Source organism: Loxodonta africana, chromosome X (genome assembly GCF_030014295.1).
Source record: "Loxodonta africana isolate mLoxAfr1 chromosome X, mLoxAfr1.hap2, whole genome shotgun sequence".
NCBI classification, from domain to species: domain Eukaryota; kingdom Metazoa; phylum Chordata; class Mammalia; order Proboscidea; family Elephantidae; genus Loxodonta; species Loxodonta africana.
Genome location: NC_087369.1, coordinates 40,654,032 through 40,661,978, shown reverse-complemented (window position 1 = coordinate 40,661,978; position 7,947 = coordinate 40,654,032).

The window sequence follows — 7,947 nt, the reverse complement described above, 5'->3', positions numbered from 1 at the left end:
ACAGCCTGTGAGCAGGAGCCCTGCTCTCTGACTGCAGATTTTGGGTTCACTAGCTTCTGTGGCTGTCTGAATTGGGAGAGGCCTCTGTCCTGATCCACAGACTTGGGATGTTCCAGCCTCTACGATCGTGTGAGCTGTTTCCTTGATATAAACCTCTCTGTATATGTATTTATACACTTTACTGGTTTTGCTTCTCTAGAGAACCCAGCCTAAGACAATTACTAGTTTATGTGGTTGCTTTCTTTGAACCCAACCTGAACAGCACTTATGAAATGATACGTAAACAAGCTCTGCTTCGTGTATTGGCAGCAATTAAACCCAGTATCATCAAAGAGTTCTTACGCTCCGTGTATACTCTTATCTGAGAGTGAAAGAGACTTCAAGCATGGAGCTTCATGTTCTTCCCTTTGACATCCACTTGCACTACTGTGTTATCATCCTGAGTAAAGAAAAGGTGTGAACAGAATTGTGGTCTGTGCTTTAAGCATGGGCTGCTGCCTTAATGGATGTTATGGATCGAATTGTGTCCCCCAAATATATATCTTGTAAATCCTAAACTCCTATACCTGTGGATGTAATCCCATTTGGGAACAGAACTTTCTTTGTTATGTTAATGAGACCATATCAGAGTAAGGTGTGTTATAAGTCATTCACTTTTGAGATGTAAAAAGAACAGATTAGGCACAGATAACTAAGACAATGGACTAACCAGTACAGGTGATTCAAAGGCAGCTGGAGGTTTTAGGAAGTCTGGAGTTCTGACCTGTGACCAATAATCTTCACCCTTAGTAGCCCGTCTAGCAGCCTGCAGATCACAGCCAAAACTGAATGGAACATCTATGTTTCCATTCCCAGGAGTTACAAGAGTCAAGAAGTGAGTAGTCCAGACGTTTATTGTCCCTGCTTGGCTGAGGTATATTTATGAGAGTTAACAACTGGGAGAAGAGAATGACACTGAGACAGCACTGATTGACAAGCTTAGACTCTGCCTTTGCCTCATTCCATCTTCTATACCTGACTGTAACCTCCTACTTTTTAAAAATGCCTTCTTCATCTTTTACAATAATTCTTTATTCTGATTTCTTTTACACTCCCTTATGGCATAACGTGATCAGGCTTATTCCACCCGTACATCTAAGGTCATTCATTAGGAGTACCCTATGTTTATATTAAAATCCATCAGAGCTAAAGCTTGCTTTACTTCTCAAGTTTCCCAGTTGTTCAAAGGTGTTAAGCTGTAGCCTGAAACTTAGTTTTTATGTAGTTTGTAGAGGATTGACATAAATTCAACAAGAGTAACTCAATGGTTGTGTGCTACGTTCAAGTATAGTATTTTTTTTTTTTTTGTATAGCAGTATTGATACTTTGCAGGTGGGAAAACGGAGACTTCTGGAAATAGCATATGAATTATATTAGGCCATGTTGCTGATAAGTGGTTGGACTAAGCTTCACACATGGATTTTATGATCCTTGATTCTACATATTTTTTCTTATAAGCTTAAAAAAAAGATTTTCTTTTTTAGAACAGTTTTATACTTACAAATACTGGGAAAATAGTATACAAAGCTTCCGTATACCCTCGGCACAGTTTCCCCTATTAGTAACTTAAGGAGCTCCAGTGGCGCAGTAGTTAAGGCACATGGCTGCGAACCAAAAGGTTGGTGATTTGAACCCACCAGCGGCTCCAGTGGAGAAAGATGCAGCTCTGCTTCCGTGGAGATTACAGCCTTGGAAACCCATTGGGGCAGTTCTGTTATTTCCTATAAGTTCACTACAAGCCTTAATTGACTAGACGACAACATGGTTGTATATGGTATGTGTCTTGGTTTTCTAGTTCTGCTATAACAGAAATACCACAAGTGGATGGCTTTAACAAAGAGAAATTTATTTTCTCACAGTCTGGTAGGCTACAAGTCCAAATTTAGAGCATCAGCTCCAGGGGAAGTCATTCTCTGTTGGCTCTGGAGGAGGGTCCTTGTCATCAATCTTCCCCTGGACTAGGAACTTCTCAGCGCAGGAACCTCTGGTCCATAGGACGCGCTCTGCTCCCAGTGGTGCTTTCTTGGTGGTATGAGGTCCCCCTGTCTGTCTGCTTGCTTCTCTCTTTTATGTCCCAAAAGAAATTGGCTCAAGACACAATCCAATCTTGTAGATTGAGTCCTGCCTCATTAACATAACTGCCACCTATCCCCCCTCACTAACGTTATAGAGGCAGGATTTAAAACACATAGGAAAATCACATCAGATGACAAAATGGTGGACAATCACACGATACCAGGAACCATGGCCTAGCCAAATTGGTACACATATTTTTAGGAGATACAATTCAATCTATGACAGTATGTTTGTTACAATTAATGAAATAATATTAATCCATTTTTATTAACTAAAGTCCATAGTTTTTTCAGATTTTTTTTTAACTGTGGTGAAATAAAAACCAAACCCAATGTCATCAAGTCAATTCTGACTCACAGTGACATAGTAGAACTGCCCCATAGGGTTTTAAAGGCTGTGACCTTTTGGAATCAGATTGTCAGGCCTTTCTTCTGAGGCGCCTCTGGGTTCGACCCACTGACTTTTCAGTTAGCAGCCAAGTGCTTAACCATTGTGCGGCCGAGGCTCCTTGTCATAAAATACACATACCAAAAAAACAAAAAAAACAAACCTTTTGCTGTGGAGTCAATTTCTAGTCAAGGCAACCTCATGTGTGCAGAATAAAACTGCTCCATAGGATTTTCAAGGCTGTGACCTTTCAGAAGCAGACAGTCAGGCCTTTCTTCTGAGGCACCTCTGGGTGGGCTTGAACCATCAACCTTTCTGTTAGTAGTCAAGTGCTTAACCTAACCGTTTGTGCCACCAGGGCCTCTAAAAGACACATAATATTAAATATTTTAGCTTTCTGAAGTGTACATTTCAGACACGTTAAGAACACTAACAACGTCCTGCAACAGTCACCACTGTCTAGTTCCAAAAGTTTATCACCCCAAAAGGAAACCTCATACCCGTCAAGTAATCACTCCCACTTCCCTCAGCCCCTGGCAAACAATCTGCTTTCTGTCTCTATGGATTTATCTCTGAATATTTTATGTAAATTGAATCAAAACAATATGTGGCCTTTTCTGTCTGGCTTCTTTCACTTAAGCATGTTTTCAGGGTTCAACCATGTTGTAGCATCAATACTTCATTTCTTTTTATGGCTGGATGATATCCCTGGTGGCACAGCAGTTAAGCACTTGGCTGCTAACCTAAAGGTTGGCAGTTCCAACCCATCCAGCAGCTCCGTGGGACAAAGACCTGGCAATCTGCTTCCATAAAGATGCCAAGAAAAGCCACTGCCATTGAGTCGATGCCGACTCATAGTGACCCTATAGGACAGAGTAGAATTGCCCCATAGAGTTTCCGAGGAGTGCCTGGTGGATTTGAACTGCTGACCTTTTGGTTAGCAGCCGTAGCACTTAACCACTATGCCACCAGGGTTTCCAAGCCAAGAAAACCGTATTGGGATAGATTTACTCTGTCACATGGGGTTGCTATGAGTTGGAATCAACTCCACAGCACCCAACAATGACAATAATATGAATATACCATATTTTTTAATTAATTCATCAGTTTTTGGACTTTTGGGTTATTTTCACCTCTTGGCTATTGTGAATAATGCAGCTAAGAACACTTGTGCATAAGTTTTTGAACACTTTTCAGTATTTTGAGGTATATAGGAGTGGAATTTTGGCCTTTTTTTTAGTAATTCTATATTTCACTTTTTGAGGAACTGCCAGACTTTTCCACCGTGGCTGTACCATTTTACATTCTGGCCAAAAATTATATGAGGTTTCCAGTTTCTCCACATTCTCACCAGCACTTACTTCCTTTCCTTTTAAAATTACAGCCATCCTAGTCGGTATGAAGTAGTGGATCACTGAGGTTTTTATTTGCATTTCTCGAGCCCTGGCGGTGCAGTGGTTAAAAAGCTTGGCAGCTAACCAAAAGAGCAGCAGTTCAAATCCACCAGCTGTTCCTTGAAAACCCTATTGGGCAGTTCCACTCTGTCCTGTAGGGTTGCTATGAGCCGGAATCAACTCAATGGCAACAGGTTTGGTTTGGCTTTTGAAATTACTAATAATGTTGAGCACCTTTTCATGCGCTTGCTGGCCATTTGTACATCTTCTTTGGAGAAATGCCTGTCCAAGCCCTTTGTTTTGTTTTGTTTTCTGATTTTTTTGGGGGTTTTGTTTTTGAGTTGTAAGAGTTTATTGTATAATCTGGATACTACAACCTTATGAGAAATATGGTTTGCAAATATCATTTGCCATTTTATAGGGTGACTGTTCACTCTCTTCTTGGTGTCCTTTGATGCACAAAAGTTTTTTTTTTTTTATGCAGTCCAATTTATGTATTTTTTTTCTTTTGTTGTGTATGCTTTTGGTATCATATCTAAGAAACCATTATCAAATTAAGTCACGAAGTGGACCAGTGTGTTTTCTCCTAAAGATGTTATAGTTTTAGCTCTTATATTTATATCTTTGATACATTTTGAGTCATTTTTTTTTACATGCCATGAGATGAGAGTCTAACCTTATTGTTTTGCAAGTGGATATATATCCAGTGGTCCCAGCACCATTTGTTGAAGAGTCTATTCTTTCCTCCATTAAGTGATCTTAGCACCATTGTCAAAATCAATTGATCATGGATGTTTGGGCTTATTTCTGGAGTCTCAGTTTGATTCCATTGACCCATATGACTATCTTTATGATAGTACCACACTGTTTTGGTTACTGTAGCTTTGTAGTAAGTTTTGAAATCAGAAAGTGTGAGTCTTCCAACACTGTTCTTATTTTCAGGATTTTTTGCAATTCCATATAAATTTTAGAATTACCTTTTCCATTTCTGCAAAAAAAGATAATTGAAATTTTGCCAAGGAAATTATTGAATGCAAAGACTGCTTTAGGTAGTACTGCAATCTTAATAATAATTTTCTTCTAATCCAAGAACATGTGATGTACTTGCATTTATTTAGCTCTTTATTTTCTTACAGCAATTTTTTTTGGTTTCAGGGTACAAGGATTACATATCCTTGGAAAAAAATTATTCCTGGTTATTTTCTTCTTTCAGATCTTATTACAAATGGAATTGTTTTCTTCATTTCTTTTTTGGATTGATCATTGCTAGTGTATAGAAATTTTAACTGATTTTTGCATGTGATCCTATACCCTTCCACTTTGCTGAATTTGTTTATTAGGTCTAGTAGTGTTTTTGTGGATTACTTAAGATTTTCCTTATATAAGATTATGTCATCTGTGAATAAAGATATTCATCCATTTTCCTTTCCAACTCAGATGCCTTTTTTATCTCTTTTTCTTGCCTGATTGCTCTGGCTGAAATTTCCAGTACAATGTTGAATAAAATTGGCGAGAGGGGACATGCTTCTCTTTTCCTGATCTTAGGGGGAAAGCTTTCAGTTTTTCACTATTGAGTATCATGTTAGTTGTAGGCTTTTTTCATAAATCCCTTTAATATGATGAGAAAGTTATCTTTTATTCCTAGTTTGTTGAGTGTTTTTATTATGAGTGTTAGATTTTGTCAAATGCCTTTTCTGCATCAATTGAGATATCGCCTGTATTTTTTCTTCATTCTACTAATTCTATTAATATGGTATACCGCATTAAGTGATTTTCATATGTAGAACCACCATTGTATTCGTGGGCTAAATCCTTTGCTGAATTTGAGTGACTAGTATTGTGTTGAGAATTTTCACATCTATATTCAAAAGGATATTGGTCTCTAGTTTTCTTTTCTTGTGGTGTCTTCATCTGGGTTTGGTATCAGGGTAATGCAGTCCTCACAAAATGACTTAAGAAGTGTTCCCTGATTTTCTGTTTTTTTAGAAAATCTTGCAAATGATTGTTGTTAATTGTTTTTATTGTGCTTTAAGTGAAAGTTTACAGTTCAAGTCAGTTTCTCATACAAAAACTTATACACATATTGTTATGTGACCCTAGTTGCTCTCCCTATGACGTGACAGCACACTCCTCTCCATCCTATATTTCCCTTGTCCGTTCAACCAGCTCCTGTTCCCCCCTGCCTTCTCATCTTACCTCCAGACGGGAGCTGCCCACATAGTCTCTCATGTGTCTACTCGAGCTAAGAAGCACAATCCTCACCAGTATCATTTTGTCTTATAATCTAGTCTAATCTTTGTCTGAAGAGTTGGCTTTGGGAATGGTTTTAGTTTTGGGCTAACAGAGAGTCCGGGGGCCGTGACCTCTAGGGTCTGTCTAGTCTTAGACCATTAAGTCTGGTCTTTTTACTGGAATTTGAGGTCTGCATCCCACTTTTCGCCTGCTCCATCAGGGATTCTCTATTGTGTTCCTGTCAGGGCAGTCATTGGTAGTAACTGGACAACATCAAGTTCTTCTGGTCTCAGGCTGATGGAGTCTCTGGCTTATGTTGCCCTTTCTGTCTCTTGGGTTCATGTTTTCCTTGTGTTTTTGGTGTTCTTCATTCTTCTTTGCTCCATGTGGGTTGAGACCAATTGATGCATCTTAGATGGCCAGTAGCTAACTTTTAAGACTCTAGATGCAACTTACCAAAGTGGAATGCAGAACGTTTTCTTAATACATTTTGTTATGCCAATTGACCTAGGTGTCCCCTGAAACCATGGCCCCAAGACTCCTATCCCGGCTACTCTGGTCTTCAAAGCATTTGGTTGTATTCAGAAAACTTCTTTGCTTTTGGTTTAGTCCAGTTGTGCTGACCTCCCCTGTATTGTGTGTTGTCTTTTCCTTCACCTGAAATAGTTTTTGTCTACTATCTAATTAGTGAATACCCTTCTCTCTTCCTCCCCACCCTTGTAACCATCAAAGAATATTCTCTTCTCTGTTTAAACTTTTTCTCGAGTTCTTATTATAGTGGTCTCATACAATATTTGTACTTTTGCGACTAATTTCACTGAGCATAATGCCTTTCAGGTTCCTCCATGTTATGAGATGTTTTATGGATTCATCATTATTCTTTATCGTTGTGTAGTATTCCGTTATATGAATATACTACAATTTGTTTATCCATTCATCCGTTGATGGGCACCTTGGTTGTTTCCTTTTTTTTACTATTGTAAACACTGGTGCAGTGAACATGGGTGTGCATGTATCTATTCGTGTGAAGGCTCTCGTTTCTCTAGGATATATTCCAAGGAGTAGGATTGCTGGATCGCATTGTAGCTCTATTTCTAGCTTTTTAAGGAAGCGCCAAATCAATTTCCAAAGTGGTTGTACCATTTTACATTCCCACCAGCAGCATGTAAGTGTTCCAGTCTCTCCACAACCTCTCCAACATTTATTATTTTGTGTTTTTTGGATTAATGCCAGCCTTGCTGGGATGAGATGGTATCTCGTTGTAGTTTTGATTTGCATTTCTCTAATGGCTAATGATCTTGAGCATCTCCTCATGTATGTGTTAGCTGCTTGAATGTCTCCTTTGGTGAAGTGCCTGGTCATACCCTTTGCCCATTTTTTAATTGGGTTATTTGTCTTTTTGTTGTTGAGTTTTTGCAGTATCATATAGATTTTAGAGATCAGGCACTGACCAGATTTGTTGTAGCCAAAAACTTTCTCCCAGTCTGTAGGCAGCCTTTTTACTCTTTTGGTGAGGTCTTTGGTTGAGCGTGTTTGATTTTTAGGAGCTCCCAGTTATCTAGTTTCTCTTCTAGTGTTTGTGCATTGTTAATAATGTTTTAAAAGTTTATACCATGTATTAGGGCTCCTAGCGTTGTCCCTATTTTTTCTTCCATTATCTTTATCGTTTCAGATTTTATATATAGGCCTTTGATCCATTTTGAGTTAGTTTTTGTGCATGGTTTGAGGTATGGGTCTTGTTTCATTTTTTTGCAGATGGTTATCCAGTTGTCTCAGCACCATTTGTTAAAGAGACTGTCTTTTCCCCGTTTAACAGACA